Source organism: Stegostoma tigrinum, chromosome 9, assembly GCF_030684315.1.
Source record: "Stegostoma tigrinum isolate sSteTig4 chromosome 9, sSteTig4.hap1, whole genome shotgun sequence".
NCBI classification, from domain to species: domain Eukaryota; kingdom Metazoa; phylum Chordata; class Chondrichthyes; order Orectolobiformes; family Stegostomatidae; genus Stegostoma; species Stegostoma tigrinum.
The window spans coordinates 27,711,908-27,728,853 of NC_081362.1; the positions used below are offsets into that span (position 1 = coordinate 27,711,908).

General features: G+C 39.0%; 1 long non-coding RNA gene across 1 annotated transcript in view; it reads left to right on the forward strand.

Annotated features, from left to right (window-relative positions):
• The window catches only part of LOC125455230 (uncharacterized), a 33,277-nt gene extending 28,368 nt beyond the window's left edge, over nt 1–4,909 (forward strand). Inside the window, exon 3 of the long non-coding RNA XR_007248181.1 lies at nt 3,736–4,909. This is a non-coding gene — a long non-coding RNA (uncharacterized LOC125455230). The remainder of the gene's footprint in view (nt 1–3,735) is intronic.
• The last annotated feature ends 12,037 nt before the right edge of the window (nt 4,910–16,946 follow it).

The following is a 16,946-nucleotide window of genomic DNA, read 5'->3' on the forward strand; positions in this document are numbered from 1 at the left end:
CTGACAATGTTGATTTTACTATATGTATTACAGGACCCCTCCCTGATTTCTAGACCTACATTATTTTTCTCTACAGCAAAGTACCCATTTAAAACTTTAGCTACTTATTCCATCTCTACACACAGGTTGTCACTTTGGTATTTCATGGAAACCTAAAGAACAGCCGACATTGGAAATGAAAGAACAAAAACAGAAATTGATGGAAAAGCTCAACAGGTCTGGCAGCATCTGTGGAGAGAAATCACAGTTAATCTTGAATGGGCTCTTTTCTTTCCCAAGTTATCTTTTGCTCCTAGCATACTTAGAAAATGTATTTGGGTTTTCTTTAAATGTTATTCACCAGTGATTTTTCATACACCTCTTCCCTCTCAATTTCTTTTTTAAGCTACCCCCTGCATCTTCTATGCTCCTGTATGGCATCTGCAGCTTTGAGCCTTCAATATTTACCATAAGATTCCTTCTGATGCATCACTTAACATCCAGCATTCTCTGTATTTGTTGGTCTCACCCTTCACCATTAGAGGAACATGTTGTCCCTGCACTCTCATTTTTCCTCTTTTTGAATGTTTCCCACCGCTGATATGGATTTCCTACAAGTAGCTCCTCCCAGTTCACTTTGACCAGATCCTGCCTTATTGTATTAGATTGCTTCCTCACAACTCATAACCATTATTTTCAATCCATCTCAACTGCCAGGAACTTCAAGATATCCCACACACTGCAGGCTGCAAAATTACATGGGACTGAGCTTCCCTGCCATACCTTTGGTTAAAATAACCTTGCCCTAAATTTAAAGCAAAAAAAAATTTAAATTCCTTCTTTGTGCCCTTAATAAAAAGAAGCTCAAACTCTTACCTTTGATTAATGCAGTTTTAAAGCTGAGAAAATCAACTTATTCAAGATATCAACCAATCAGCTCTCTGCCTTATGCTAATTGTATTTTCATTGGGCTTTTCACATGCTGGTGGGGCTCCTGTTGGAAACTGAAAAACCTGAACTGACTAGAGCACAACCTAACCAAACTTATCCTCTCGTCTTCCTAGCATTCACTGTTCAATACGGTTCAGCCACAACCACTCTGTGCACCATTTTTACAGTCCATTGTCCTTTAGCCATCAACACCTCTTTGCTGTGTACATTAAAGCCTACCCTTCGTCCTGAAGTTGCTCCTGTTTGCCAAGTGTCAATTGTATTTGGAAGTGTCCTGGGGAGACAGGCTGCACTCCCCTCGCTAAAGTTTTATCAGGGGAAGGACAAAGCAGCAAGTATTTCACCTAAGAAGGAAGAAATACAACTTGCCAGGGACACATCTGCTTGTTGTTGTTGGAGATCTGAAGTGTCAGGTTTCTTGATTGGATAGTGACATTAATTCCAGTGGGTTGCAGACTTAATGAGATGCAAATGTATGCAGAAAGGCATGTTGCCACCTGCAGGCAACATAATCAACCTGCGCTGGAAGGAACAGAAGGTAATTACTGAATTTTATCTGGACAGAGAGAATCCGATTATTGCCTCTTGTCTGATTACACCATCCATCTCATGAACTTCACCTGAAGGCATTTGTCCCAGTTCTGTTAAGGTGCAACCCACTCCTTTTTAACTGGTGCCTCCTGCCCAAAAACTAGTCTCAATGACCTGAGAATCTGAAAGCCCTTCAGTTTGAACGTGCTCTGGTGTGGGCTCTTCTCAACACGAGCTTAGGACAGGCTTCTTTGTAACAGTTAAACTCTGTCTAATACTCCTCCACTGTACAAGATGGTGGAGCAATGCGCTCTGTGCCATACCAGGGTCTGACCTCTTAGCAGAGCCCTGGCACGTTACTACCGAGGTCTCAAAGACATCACTGTTTTCCTTAGAGGTTCAACTACATATTTCTCAATCTCTGACAGGCTAGCTTCCTTCTGCAGTATTAGTATAGATTGTGCCTTCATTATTGTCAGTATGGGAATGTTTGTAAGTTGAGCACCCCATTGTTCCCTGTCAGTAGCTAGATTAAAGTTGCATTGTAAAGCATTGATAAAACAAATGAAAATTCCAACCAACATCAATGTAATGCAATAGCTGTCTGCCACCTCCATCCAAATGTAATGTGAGTAAACTTGGAATCAGGAAAAAGAGCTACACAGACAACCTGAGGTGGTGTTGGGAGGAAGTGTCATCAACCAAAGTTTCTGCTCTTTATTTGTATCTGATAAACTTGTGGATTTCCTGCTTCAGCAGTGATGCCTTGAACAGTTGACGAGCCCATAGACCAATTGGAATATTCTGCCTCCCTGCTGTTTGCTTTCAAAGAATTAGCAGTAACAGTGTGAAGTCGACATTAGTGACTAACCTGTACCTGAAAGACAGATCCCCTATTTGCATCAGTGGCACTCAGTCAGAAGATACCAGCTGCAATGATAGAATGTTGAAAAATTGGAGAGGCTGGTGAATCAAATTTATCCTTAAGGAGAGGGCAAGGGATTAGTTGACAGGTTGAAATTCTGCTGTCTGAAGTTAACAGGCTCTAGAATGTGGGCAAGGGGATTAAAAAGGCGGAGAGGTGGCAGTTGTGTCAGTTAACAGATGTTAGTTAACAATGCATTAACCTTAAAAGAAGTCACTGAATCACAACAGCATCCTTCGATAACAATCCTTTAGACAATGTCGACAATACAGGTCAGCATGAAAAGGAGAATCCAGTGTAAAAATACACGATGGAAGGGAAGACTCCAAACCATTGCAGAATCTTTCTGCCAAGGAACTGAATCTAAACTGGACGAGAACGTCCTTACACCCAGTTAACAGAGCAACAATGCCCAAGGCCCAAGAGCAGGCCTTCAGTCTGCCAAGAATGTCAGTTTGGCTTGATTGATACTTTTGAGTCAGAAAGTTATGCATTCAAGCAACAGCTTGGACCTGTGCATGTGACCAAAGCAAACACTTCAGTACAACGCTAAGGAAAGATGGCTTTGTTAAAGGTGCCCCTTTACAATTGTACTATTATATTTATCTGCTGGTTCCTAAGGCTCAGATATATGTTATTCCCTAGACCAATGCTCTCCTTCAGCCAATATTACCAAAAAGAATATTTGGCTAAAGCATATTGTTGCCATTTATGACAAAATTCACCGCTGTGTGATAAATGCTTTATAAATGCAAATATTTCAGGGAGACTCGAAACAACAACAATGAAATAAATATGACATGTTATTTAAAACATTCTGCCAGTGAGAATATGTAGCTGTATAATGAAGTGTGACATGTACAAAATAGATAATCGATTTGCTAATTATCATTCTGTTCACTTCAACACAATACTCCTTCTCCCCCATCTCAATTCCAACACCTTATCCTCTCTACTAATATGAACATTATTCAGTTCATAGCTTCTAGAAGTGACTAAATCCAAGTCTAGAAAGTCAGCAGATACTTGGCTCGAAAGTGCATCACAATCAAAATCAATCGGCCAACATAATATTGTCCAGCATAGATCCCTGGATAGCAGTCCAGAGCAGAAATCCTAAATTAAACGGACAGCAGTACATTATTTTCCCAAAGTGAACAAAATCAGCACAGATGAGAAATGGAACCTGGTTGATCTGGCTTCAGCCCACACAAGGGGCATATTTCCAATGTGAGAAATCTTAAATATCATCTTCATGTGGATTAAATATTTGTTAATTTACAAGGAAATGTATAGTATCTGTATTCAATTATATAACAAAAATGTACCGTTTACTTCTTTTACTACAGACTATATAATTCATTTAAGACTCTAAAGTTCCAATTCTGAGTTCTAAGAAGAAATTAGCTCCTTTACTTCAATTAAAAGAAAGAGAACTGTTAATTTCACAACTGAACACTCCACAACCTCCTGTGTGAAGATCTGATTGTGAGTGAAGCTGATTCCAGAAGATGACTCGACTCATTATCCAACCACTTCACTCCAAGAAGAAGCATTTTGAATGTCTTGTGTGTGGCAAAGAATATACTTAAAACTCGAGTTTGAAAGTACATCAATGTAACCACAACCAACAGTTGGTATACAGGTGTCTAGTTTGCAAGAAGTTGTACTGCACTGCTGCCATTCTGATGACACAGTAGCGTATTCATACAGGTGGGAAGACATACAAATATCTGTGGCAAGAAATCTGCCAATTCTTCCACATTTGGCAACCACCTGCGTACTCACATCGCCAAGAGAAAATTGCATGAAATGGCTCCATATTTAAAAAGAATTGGAGACAGGCTATTGGTAATCCCGGGAATGATTTTATAATCTGAGGATTGACAATGGATAAACAATATTTTCTGAATCTTTATGATCTTTATACTTGTCACTCTGTCAAACAGAATGGGATTACAGCCTTGAACTGCCTTGACAAACTGTTGGGACTTGCCAGTTGCACAATTTAGTTAAAAGTATATCTGACATATTTTTTAGTGGGAAAATGGGTGAAAACCATTAAACGAGACAATTTTCTCTTTGTTTGCCATATGATTGTAAAAACAACAATGTCAATAAAACACAAGAACAATATATATGAGCACCTCAAAATGAATGAGTGGTTAGCATCACTCAGTCATTGTAAACAATTCACGTTGACACAAAATAAACAAACTGGATTAGACCATTTTTATGTTAAAAAGTGCATTGTGGATTCTGTTTTAAATAGTTGGCAGAGAAAGTTGTTTCCTAATGTAATTATCAGCTGCTGACAATGCATATCTGAAGACACCATAAAATAGTTTAATAGCTAGTGTACTTTTCTCTCAGTTTCCTCTTTGTAATAGATCTTTCTGAATGTTATAACTCCCACAATCTCCAACATCCATAAATAAGTTCCATCACAAGAAGCGAAATGAGCAACTATTTCTTAGAACAAGGTATAATTTTGCAAATTGTACAAAAGCAACCCTTGTACAAAAAAGCAAGTATTTACTTCAAAATTAAAATTTCAAAATGTTTTTTTTAATATTATCCTTAAATCAATATCATTAAAGAACTTATTTGGTCATTTTCACATGGTAATTTTTTGGCACTTTGTGCAAATTGGCTGTCCTTTTCCAACATTGCATCAGTGACTATAATTTAAAGCTACTTAATCGGCTGTGATGAACTTTGGCATACCCTGAAGTTATGCGAGACGTCACATAAAGAACAAGTTCTTCTTTTAAATTGTCAGGTGGCAACTTTAATAAGATAATAAAATAGTTAATAAAATAACCAATTTACAATGCATATAAAGTCATAAACTACAACACAGATGGGAGGTCATTCAGCCAATTAGGCCTTTGTGAGCTCTTAAAACTGGAGCTACTGCTATCCCATTTCCATACTGTTTTCCCATTTCTTTTCAAATACATATTCACGCTCCTTGTAATGTAATGGTCATAACATCTATCATGATCTGTATTCATACTCAACACGTTTGAATGACTAAATGAACAGTTGTGCTCGTGTGAACAGCCAGTCAAACCTGAATTCACACTGATTCATCACTAACCACAGGGTGCCCTGCACCATAGTTTGTTAACTGTTGAAGATCTCATCCAAGTTTCAATTTATTTTTTATCTCTCCCATCACTTCGGTACCTGGTAAAATACCACTGTTAACTACAAAGTGAAAATAGGAAGCATATTAATGGTTTTGTATTGATTGTATATTAAACATCTATGAATATTTGGGTCAGTAAGAACATTCAAAAGAGCAACAGCCAAGTTAAAAAAAATTCTGATGTCCTATGAAATGAATTGTGTAGCTGAGTTTTGGAACATTGAACCTGTTGGAATATGGGCTTTAGGCACAGCAATTACAGTATAGTTTGCATGAGATAAGTTTTGTTTGTGATTAACTCAACTTAGATGTTGAAAATAACCCCTGTTTGATATCCGAGTTGCTAATTAACTATTCACATGGTAAACCATTACAGTTCAAAAATAATTCTTCTCATGAGATTCCTTAAGATAGCCACTATATGAACGCAAGAAGTACTATTGTAGTTTCTTTGGACCTAATTACACAGGTGATTTATGACTGTGCTGGAATACTTCTGTAATTCTGTAATAACCATGGTATTTCTTCCAGCTGATTGGTCATTATTTTTTGAAACAGAGTTTGGTCGTTATTAGAGTTACTTTCATTGGTTCACATGTGGGCCCATGCAGGCCAACTGATCAATAGGGGGACTTATAAATGCAAGATCAAGAAGTTATGAACAGTAACTGTATAGTTCATTGTTTATTTGCTGTTGTCAACAAGTAGCTTATTCTTATATCCTAAAGCAACTCTTTTGTTAATTGGCCAATTAGAGGTAGATTGTCCATCCTCAGCTCTTAAGGTGTTTTTTTTCTCTGCAGTGGACAAACTGCCTTTCCTTGTGTTTGAGCGTACACTATCCTGTTACTTTGATGTTGACAAGATGACCAAAATGACACAAGAAAGGAGGTTTGCAGTGCAACATGCTATACATACCTGATCTAAGAATATATGATGTTGGCAGGAGGCTTCAAACAGAAACATGTCTATTTCATAAACATAGCTTGCTTTACATGACAAGTCTTAATAAACAAGTTCTTTGTTTTTCATACATTTTTTCTGTGACTGGTTTACTGTAAAATCGTGATAATTATTTATGAAATAATAAGGATTAATCCAGTGACAACCACTTCCATAACAGTAAATATAAATGTACCACGCAAGCCAAAAGCACTAATTAGCCAAAATATATCGAATTGGTATTTAGGATTAGAATAATTTGGTGGTCGTTTTTGACAGGAGTGAATGTGTTGGGCCAAAGGGCCTTTTTCTGTGCTGTAGGTCTCTGCAACTCTATTTCTCTGATAGCAACTAGAAGTTTGCCTGAGTGAATTGAAGCTACTGCAACTGTTGAAGAGTCAACTTTTAAATCAAATTTACCTTAGTTAACAGGTGATTATTTGAAAATACAGAACTTGAATATTGCAATTATCCGAGATTTTCATGCTGCGCTCATCAGGACATTCACAAGAAATATCAAAATAACGGGGAAATATTATTCATTCCATATGAAAGGTGAACATTGATTGGTTGGCAAATACCCAAAAATAAACCTGACATAGTACCCAAAAACATCACTCATATAGTACTTACATTAGAGTTCCTGTCTATAACACCTCGGCATGTTTCAGTCACTTGTGACTTTGACTTTCTGGAGCTATTACACCTGACCATAAATGTACTCAGCTTTAAGTAACCTCTTCTAGGATTAACACTAGCTCTTTACTCCAAGGTAATCTATTTTCACTATATCTTCCCATCTCAGGAGCATTGGTGTATATGAACATCTTTATCTGAGGGCTTCAAAGGACTGCTCAAATCTCAAAATAAAATGGAAAAGAAAATCTCTGTCTCCAAGTAGGTGTATTTCCCTTAAGCTTAAAAAGATCCAAGTTCCATAAATCATTAACAAACTTAGAGACCCCACTATTTACTTTACTGGGTCTTAAAACAACTTAAGGTAAACAAAGCCTATCAATCCCAAATCTAGGCCACAGAAGCAGTTTTAAAATAAATCAGCATCACTACAGAAATACTTACAAGATAATTATTATCTTCACAAACACACAGAAAACTCATGTTACTAATTCAAAAGTCAAAATTTACAATAAATGATATTAAAATACGTAAAGATCACAGCATATCGTAACATTCTTTCAGCTATTCAAACAGGCAAGGTACAGCCAACACTTGCAAAACTCATATCACAGTGTTGAAACTTAGATGTGATTCTGCAAAGGACAATATTTGTTAAATAAGGCTGAGTTTGCAACAAATATACTGGTCCGGCAACCAGTTTAAAATATCATCCTAGGTGGCAGTGTAGTGCATTTGTATGTGCAGTGTCATGAACCCAATTGATGCCAGAAATGGAAACGATTTTAAAATTGTGTGGTTAAAATATTAAATTCCAATGAAATAGTCTCAGATTCTTGTCATGGATTCTCTCCAAAAATCCAAAGTGTTGTAGTCCATAGAAATAACGAGTTGTTTTAGAGTTGTTGAATAAGTAAACATTAAAATTTTTTACAGACAAGTCCGAGCTCAGTGTCTTTCTCCAGCATGAATATTTCTGTTGCTAATCATTCGTCTGGAGGACAGAAGGGTGGTAGAGATAAACCAGGGAAGTAGAATAGGGAAACTATTGGAGAAAATTCTGAGAGAATTAATCCCCTCTTGGAGGGGCAAGGTTTGATCAGAGATAGCCAACATAGTTTTGTCAGATGGATGTCATGTCTAACAAAGCTGATAGGAATTTTTAGAAGGTGATCAGACGTGTTGATGAGGGTTGTGCAGTTAATGTAGTTCATATGAATTTCAGCAAAGCCTTTGTCAAGGTCCCACACATGGGAGACTGAGAAAATAGGCAAAAACATGTGGGATTCAGGGTAACAAAGTGTGGAGCTGGATGAACACAGCAGGCCAAGCAGCATCTCAGGAGCACGAAAGCTGACGTTTCAGGCCTAGACCCTCTCTGATGAAGGGTCTAGGTCCAAAACGTCAGCTTTCGTGCTCCTGAGATGCTGCTTGGCCTGCTGTGTTCATCCAGCTCCACACTTTGTTATCTTGGATTCTCCAGCATCTGCAGTTCCCATTATCACTGGGATTCAGGGTAACTTGGCAGGCTGAATCCAAAACTGGATTAGTGGTAGTATAAGGCTGATTGGATGACAGGAGGCCAATGTCCAATAGCGAACAACAGGAATAAATGCTGGGTTACTTATTGTTCATGATATCTACAAGCAATGAAGATGCCAAGATAACAAAGTGTGAAGCTGGATGGACACAGCAGGCCAAGCAGCATCTCAGGAGCTTTTGTGCTCCTGAGATGCTGCTTGGCCTGCTGTGTTCATCCGGCTTCAAGCTTTGTTATCTTGGATTCTCCAGCATCTGCAGTCCCCATTATCTCTGATCACAATGAAGATGACAATGCGGGTGGGATGATAAGTAAGTTTGTGAATGACGCAAATATTGACTGAGTGGTTAATTATGATGAAGAAGATCCTAGATTCCCAGAAGAAATAGAAGGGTTGGTCTGATGGATAGATTCATGGCAGATGGAATTTGACCTTGATGTGTGGGAGGTGATGCACTTTGGAAGAATAAATAAGTCAAAGGAGTTCTCGATGAATGGCAGGACACTAGGAAGATCAGAGCAGCAGGTGGATTGTGGGATGCTTGTCCACAGATGCCAGAAGGCAGCAAGACAGGTTAAGAAGGCATATAGGACTGTAACTTTCATCTTTCATGTGCTGAAATTTAGAATGAACTTTGGATAAAATCAACTGATGCCAATATATTACAAAGTTTTGTGCATTATTTGAAGCATGCAAACTTCTAAGATAAACCTTTGTGTTTCTCTCTTTGGGTGCTTCTTCAGCTTGTCCCACTTTGTGGACCAAGTAAGTCACTTTTGCTTTAGCAAATTCACTTCTAGTCAGATCTAAGACCAATTTGGTAATTTTAATTGTTCAAGAGGTGTCAGTGTTCTTCCAAGTTATTTTTTGAAAAGCTTCTGGTGCATTTTTCATTCTAAATGGCATGATTTTACATTAGTAAAGTCCATCCAGGGTTACAAAAGCTTTATTCCTTCAATGGAACTTGTTTCCAACAAGTCAGTCTTCTGTGACAAATTCTGTTGGTCCATATATTTCATTACAATTATGGATTAGGATAAGAATTCATTTTTGGTACAATGTTGCTTTTATGATAAAACACAGTCTTTGTGAGTGACCCAGTCTCAGCACTACTCCAAAGCTGAAATACAGCTGTTATTACTCAACTCAATCATACTCAATCATTAAGTTAAACTCTTCCTATTGGATTGAGTCTGAAAGGATCATGTTTTTAGGGTAATACAAACCCAAAGGTATGAGGCAGATTTGATACGGGACCTTAAAGTGAAGGAACCCTTAGGAGGCAGTGATCATAATATGATTGAGTTTACTCTGCAATTTGAGAGGGAGAAGTTAGAATCAGAGGTAATGGTGTTAAAGCTGAATGAAGGTAACTACAGAAGTATGAGGGAGGAGCTGGGCAGAATTGACTGGGAGAGGAGCCTATCAGGAAAGACAGTGGAACAGCATTAACAAGAGTTTCTAGGAGTAATACAGGAAACACAACAAAAATTCATTCCTAGGAAAAAGAAGCATAGTACAGGTACTATGAGGCAACCATGGCTGACTAGGGAAGTCAGGGATGGCATAAAACCAAAAGAGAAAGCATATAATGTGGTGAAGAGCAGTGGGAAACCAGATGATTGGGAAGCTTACAAAGACAAACAGAGGGCAACAAAACAAGAAATAAGGAGGGACAACATTAAATATGATGGTAAGCTAGCCGGTAGGACTTACTAAAGGAGGAGTATAAGAGTTTCTTTAGATGTATAAAGGGCAAAAGTGAAGCAAAAGTGGAAGTTGGACTGTTGGAAATGATATTGGAGAGATAGTAGTGGGGAACAAGAAAATGGCTGTGGATCTGAATAATTACTTTGCATCAGTCTTCACCGTGGAAGACATGAGTAATATCCCAAAACTTCAAGAGAGTCAGGGAACAGAGCTGAGTTATAATAGTTATCACCGAGGAAAATGTGCTAGAAAAACTGTATGACCTGAAGGTGGATAAATCAAAATGACCAGAGTTCTTAAGGAGAAAGCTGAAGAGATAGTGGATACATTAGTGGTGATCTTCCAGGAATTGCTAGAGTCAGGGAGGGTTCCATAGCATGAGAAAATCACTAACATGACACCCTTGTTTAAAAAGGGAGTAAGGCAAACGACTGAAAATTATAGGCCGATAAGCCTAACCTTGGTTGTGGGTAATATTTTAGAGTTCATTGTGAAAGATGAGATTTCTGAATACTTGGAAGTGCATGGTGAAATGGGGCAAGGAGATCCAATGGATGTTATCTACTTGGACTTCAAGAAGGCCTTTGACAAGGTGCCACAGAGGGGACTGCTAAGTAAGAAAAGGGCCCATGGCATTAGAAGGAAGGTAATAACGTGGATATAAGATTGCTTTCTGCCAGATAGCCAGAGAGTGAGGTTAAAAGATGGCAGCTGGTGACAAATGGTGTTCTGCAAGGGTCAGTGTTGGGACCACAACTTTTCATTTTATACATTGATGATCAAGATGAAGGAACTAAAGGCATTCTGGCTAAGTTTACAGATGATACAAAGATTGGTAGAGGGACAGGTAGTATGGAGGATGTGGGGAGGCTGCAGAAGCATTTGGACAGGTTAAGAGGTGGGCAAAGAAATAGCAGACAGAGGACAATGTTGAGAAGTGTGAGGTCATGCACTTTGGTAATAGGAATAGAAGCATAGGCTATTTTCTAAATAGAGAAAAAATTTAGCAATTCAGTGCAAAGATACTTGAGAGTTCTCGTCCAGGTAAACTTGCAGTTTGAGTCAGTATTTAGGAAGGCAAATGCAACTTTGGCATTTATTTTGAGAGGACTTGAATATAAAAGCAGGGATGTACTTCTGAGGCTCTGTAAGGCTCTGATCAGGCCATATTTGGAGTATTGTGTACAGTTTTGGGCCCCATGTCTCAGCAAAGATATATTGGCCTTAGAGTGGATTCAGAGGAGATTCACGAGAATGGTCCACAGAATGAAAAGCTTAATATATGAGGAACGTTTGAGGACTCCAGGCCTATACTTGAAGGAGTTTAGAAGGATGAGGAGGGATTTAATTGAAAATTACAGAATACTAAATGGCCTGGACAGAATGGACATTGGGAAGATGTTTCCACTGGTAGGATATAAAAGGATGCCTTAGAGTAAAGGGAGGACTGATTAGATCAGAGATAAGGAGAAACTTCTTTCGCCAGAGAGTGTTAAGTCCATGGAATTCACTGCCACAGAAGGCTGTGGAGACCAGGTCATTGAGAATACTTAAAAGATGAAGATAGATGGTTTTTTGATTGTCAAGGGGGTCAAGGATTACGGGAGAAAGCATGACCATGGGGTTGAGAAACTTATCAACCATGGTGGAACAGACTTAATGGGATGAATAGCCTAATTTCTGCTCCTATGTCTTATGATCTTAAACCCCACACTATGATGTTTGGTCAAAAATGTTTTTCCTGGTCTATTCATGCTAATTAATTTTGAGTCAGTCCGAACTTTTGTAGGTCATATTGCTGGTATATTTCATCTATTTTGAGCACCTCCACATTATTATTACTGGAGGGTCAACTCTTGAGCTTTCAATTTCTGATTCATTCTCCAATTGTTGTGATATTTTTGATCAACTCACAATGACTTTCACCACTGTGAATCAATCACTATTCTGATTATCCTCCAGATCATGGTATCTATTTGGCACTTTAATATGATAGACTCGCTAATTCTTGTCCCTTCTGAAGTACTTACTATATAATTCAAATTATTGAGTACATTTGATTTGATAAGGTCCAGAGAATCTTACTTTTAATGATTCCTCAGAAACAGGTAACAACACTAATACCTTGTCTCCCAATAGCAAAATTTCAAGCTTTGGTCTTTTTGGCTAATCTATTTTTAAATGTTTGTTGATCAGTCATACGTCATCAAGTCATATAGTCATATAACATGGAAACTTGAAATGCTTATGCCAGTTCCTAAGCTTTAGTTAGTTTCTTTCTGAAACCTAGTACATTACGTTGCAAGTATAGTCTCTGAGCTGTTATCTATAAATTTCTTCTAAATTTATTTGAACTAAATTTCCTCTCACCTCAAGCACATGTGCCAGTTTGAAAAGGCTCAATCATGTGAACTCATTACAGGCATTCCTAATGTATAGTAATAAAACAATTCCTTATCCAAATCTCTAAAACCTTGGGGAGATTCTTCTCAGCCACTGAATGATTTGGGTATTGATGAGAAAATTGGGAAAGTTTTTGAGAAGATTTGTAGCTCAGTTGTAGATGAGTTTGTGGACTTGCTCTCCCAGCCAATGTGTTTGATTGCAGATGTTTCGTTGCCCTGCCAGGTAACATCATCAGTGCGCCTCCAGTGAAGCATTGGTCTTCTGTCCCACTTCTTATTTATTCGCCTTACCTTGCTGGGGTGGTTGGCATCACTTCCAGTTTTGTTTTTCAGTGGTTTGTATACCGGGTCCGGTTCAACATGTTTGTTGATGGATTTCTAGTTGGAATGACAGGCCTCCAGGAATTCCCTGGCATGTCCCTGTTTGGCTTGAACTATGATGGATGTGTTGTCCCAGTCAAATTTGTGTCCTTCTTTGCCTGTGTGTATTGAGATCAGTGAGAATTGGTCATGTCTCTTGGTGGCTAGTTGGTGTTCACGTATCCTTATTGTCTGCTTTCTTCCAGTTTGGCCTATGTAATGTTTCTCATAGTCCTTGCAAGATATTTTGTATACTACATTGGTTTTATTGGTTGTGGTTATGAGCTCGCCTTTATGCTCATCAGTAGCTGTCGTAGGGTGGTTGTTGGTTTGTGAGCTACTCTGGTACATAGGGGTCCGAGTACCCTTGTGGTAATCTCTGGTATATCTCTGATGCACAATAGGGTGACTAGTGTGTATGGTTGTGTTGAGTCTTCTTGTTGTGGTCTGTTGCAGAAGTAACAGCAGATTGTGTTTTTTGGGTCTCCTTTCCTTTAAAAAACTCCATATTAGTGCTCCTGTTCTGCTTTGCACAATTCCAGATTGCTGCAGTATATTACGGCTCATTTGAATAATGTCCTGATGCAGCTCCATTTATGGATTTTGGGGTTAGTTGTTGGTGTAATTAAGTATCTGGTCCATTTATGTGGTCTTTCTGTGTACGTTGGTCTGGACTTCCCTGTTGTTCTTATGTTCTACCATTATGTCAAGGAAGGTCATTGCTGTTCTCTTCATCCTTTGTGAATTTTATTCTGGTGAGGATTTTGTTTGTGTCGGTAGGTTTCTTCTGGTCTTGTGCGTTTGATAATCACGAAAGTGTCCTCTACATAGTGGACCCAGAGTTTGGGTTGTATAGTAGGGAACACTGTTCATTCTAATCTTTGCATTACCGCTTCTGTTATCCACTCCGATATCAGGGATCCCATTAGTGTTCCATTGATTTTTTTTGAATATCTGATCATTGAAGCTAAAGTGTGTTATGAGGCACAGATCCAGCAATTTCAGGGTGCTATCCTTGTTGATGCTGTCGGTGTTATGGGGAGTCTGCTTTCCTGATTTGTCCAGCAGTGTGGCAATTGTCTCTTTGGCTAGGTCGATGTTTATGGATGTAAATAGTGCTGTTACCTCGAAGGATGTCATTATCTTGTCCTCTTCTATTCTAGAATCCTGGATTATTTTGCTGAATTCTTGGGAGGAGTGGATAGAGTGGGAAGTGTTGTCTACTAAGTATTTCAGTTCCATTGTAGTTCTTTGGCTAGTCTATACTTTGGTGTACCTGGTAGTGAGACAATAGGTCTGAGGGGGACCTCTGGCTTTGTGTACCTTAGGGAGTCCATAGAAGTGGGGTGTGTTGGATCCTGCTCGCTTCATTTTTTGGTAGTCTGTTTTGCTGATATGCCCTGAGTTGTGTAATTTCTTCAGGGTTTTTGTAATCTAGTTCTCTGATTGTAGTGTTGGGTCGATGGCCATCTGTTGGTAGGTGTCAGTATCTGCTAGTAGTGCATTAGCTTTCTCTTTGTACCGGGCTCTATTAAGGATTACAGTCATGCGTCCTTTGTCCGTTGGTAACAGTACAATGTTTTTGCCTTCCTTGAATCTTTACAGTGCTTCCTTCTCTTCTGTGTTAAATATATTCCACTTTCCTTTTCTGATAAGTGTTGGGACTATAGTCTGTCTGATGGTCTGCTGCATTTCTTCTGTGAGTCTATTGTTCTTTAGTGTTGAGTCCGGTGTAGCCAGGAAGTCAGTTTTTTTTAGCGTCTCTGCAGTTATAATTCAGTTGCGTACTAGGACAGTCTTTTAAGTGTTTGTAAGTTGTCAGTCTGAGATGTTCTTAATCCATGTTTCTTTATTGTCCGTGTCATTGTTGTGGGTGAATTTGGATCGTGTTCCTGGTAGGCTAGTCTTTTCTTTGCTCTGGTCTTTAGTTGTTGTATAGTGATGGCTTGTTCCAGTGTTGTTGTCCATTCTTGGTTGGTTGCTTTGGAGTACAAAGATTTTTGGTGCACAATTTCCTGCTCATATTTTTGGAGGTGGTTGTAGTAGAATGCTAAGGGTTATGATCAATGATGCTCACAACCACCTCCACAAATATGAGCAAGGTGAGGAAACATCTGCAATCAAACTCACCAGCTCAGCAAACAATTCTACAACCTCAAAGTTGTAAAACTTGGGTGAGATAGGCAGTAGTAAGATTCTCAACATGGCGAGCAAGAAGTCTCATTCTCTAACCAAGTGTTGAACAGTTGTCCCTGACTAGGAAGGGGACACTTCAGCAGTCAAGGCCATTCAGCCTTTGATCTTCAAATAAGTGTCCCCCAAGGCAACTTTTGAGATATACAACAATGCAGAATTGCCAAGCAGAACCTAATAGCCAAGTTCTGATACACATGAGGATGGCCTGAGCCATGACCTTGGGTCCATGTCGTGCTACATGTAACCCCACTATACTGTTCTGTTTTGGCACCATCACTTTGATAACTCATTATTGTCTCGCTACCTTAATTAGTTTGTACAGTTTTGGATTACTTGTTATTTTGGTTAGACCCTTGTCATGTGACTGTTATACCTATTATGTTATTCCAGCCATTTGATTAGTCTCCAGCACCATCCTATTTTTGTTTATTTTTTGTAATTATTAATCAGATCATAGGTCATCCTTTCACTTACTATTCAGCTGTTGACACTTTACTCACACCATTTGACACTTCTGATCACCTTCAAAAACTTCAACCCGTCAACACTTCACACCATTTGTATTTATCTTTTGGCACTCTTAATTTCCTGGGATTATTTTGCTATTATCTCTCTGAATATAAATACTGTGCCTGTGCACTTCCCTACACTTTACCTGATGAAGGAACAGTGCTGTGAAAGCTTGTGAAATCAAATAGACCTGTTTGACTATAACCTGGTGTCGTGTGACTTCTGACTTTATCTACCCTGGTCCAACATTAGTTCCTCCACATCATGCCTAAGTCAGAGGTCCGTACATAGGGTTTACATGACCCTCCTTGTCCCAGTGTATGGACGAATACATTAAATTGAGTGATGTGAATGTTGGCTGCTCACATTATTGCTCTGTTTCTAATATTTTCCCCACAGGTTCTTGACTGATGGATTCAACCATAGTAAGGGTTCTGCTTGCTGTTGTTGTGTTGGAACAAAGGTGCAGGGCGGTGGATGAAGAAGAGATGAGCTAGCAAGAAAGCCAAGACTAGCAGCAACTTTCAGCAGATGCTAAATAGCCTCCACATTGAAGAGGACCTAACTGAAGGGCCCCTCAGAATGCACAGAAGATGGAGGGGTGGGGTGAAAGTCTATTGCCCTTTATGCCATTTTCTCCAGGTAAGCAAGACGCTGAGTTGCCACGGGTTCAGGATGTCCCAGGACACTGTCACAAAACTACACCAATAGTAATTGATTTGTGTTGTTAAAATTCAATGCTGCTTAGCAATGGGAGTAGGCTTACTGCAATACTTTCAATATGGTACTCAGAACTCTTCATGTGTGTAATTGAGTTGTCAATTTTGGGCATCTAGACGGAGAAAGTCAGAGGACAACATTGTTACTTTCAGGCTGCAAGGCATTTTGGAGCAAGGAGAGGATGCTCCATCCTGAAAATGTTGTGATGGAGCAGGGTCACATCAGTTAGGATTCCGGAGAAATCCTAGAAATCACAAGTTGCAGGCAAGTGTTGGGGCAAAGGTATAGAAAAAGATCTAGGAGCTGCTGGTGCACTGCAGAAAAAGTGAGCCATTAATAGATCAGTGCAGCTGAGGGTGAGGGTGAAGAAACCCAACAACAGTTGG